A 1276-nucleotide genomic window follows, 5' to 3' on the forward strand; every position below is an offset into this window, starting at 1 on the left:
ATCCTGGAGAGGATTGGGCCGGTGGCGTATCGGATGGCTCTACCACCTCATCTTTCAAATCTGCACGACGTGTTTCACGTGTCGCAGCTTCGGAAGTACACTCCTGATGCTAGCCATGTGTTAGAACCTGAGTCGGTTCAGTTAAGGGAAGATTTGACGCTTCTAGTGGCTCCGGTCAGAATTGATGATACTAGTATCAAACGGTTGCGTGGAAAAGAGGTTTCATTAGTCAAAGTGGCTTGGAGTCGAGGCGGTGTTGAGGAACACACTTGGGAACTCGAGTCGGAGATGCGAACGGATTATCCGCATTTATTCTCAGGTAATTGCATTTGAATTTTGTGGGCAAAATTCCTAATTAGGTGGGTAGAATGTAAAACCCAGTTAATTAACAGCTAATTAACCCATAAATGAGAATTTATTCTAGAAAGCCCAAAATGTGATTTTTGTGGCTAAATATGGTGGAGGAGATTGAGACGAGAATTTTGGTACCAATTTTATAGAATTCGGACCAAGATTGGACCGAACGGGCCAAACCGGGCCAACCGGACCCAAAGTGGGCCCTTGGCCCAACATAACTAAACCAAAACCCTAGTTTTTAGCACTCTCTCTCCTCATTAGCCACACTCACATGCTGAAAATGGAGGCCATGGAGGGAAGAACAGTCTCTCAAGTTCTTTCTCTCTCTTGATCTTCAAACCACCATAACTTTTGATCTAGAGCTCCGATTGTCGCTCCGTTTGCGGCCACGCGTTCACCGCGGAGAGCTCTACAAAACTCATACAATCAATCTTGAGGTAAACCACGTTTTGCTGTTCGAAATTCCAGCCCTTATTTTCGAGTTTCATGGGTGAAATGTTGAGATTTTAGATTCTTTGATGTTATAGGACCCAACTCTCTTGAAGGAGAAGGTTAATCTTGTCTCCTTGGATCTTGGGTGTGGTAAGATTCTCAAGCCTAGTGTAATTTTGTTGTTTTATGATGTTAGGTATTGAGATGTTGTGTATGGGTATGATGATTGTGGCTTAGGTTGTGTATGTGTGAATATTGGAGCTTGATTGGTGATTTTGAAAAGTTTGAAAAAGGGATTTGGTGGTGAAAAATCTGTTCTTGGAGGTATTGAGGCCTTGAGAGCTTGTGGATAAGTGGTTTGGAAGTGCTCCGGTGGAGCTTGCGAAAATCGGCTAAGGTATGGTTTCGGTTTCCCGTATCTAATATGTAATGTGGTAGGAAATACTTAGGCTAGAGGCCCTAAGATAGGCATTGAATGGTTGATGTT

Source organism: Arachis duranensis, chromosome 7 (assembly GCF_000817695.3).
Source record: "Arachis duranensis cultivar V14167 chromosome 7, aradu.V14167.gnm2.J7QH, whole genome shotgun sequence".
Classification (NCBI taxonomy): Eukaryota; Viridiplantae; Streptophyta; class Magnoliopsida; order Fabales; family Fabaceae; genus Arachis; species Arachis duranensis.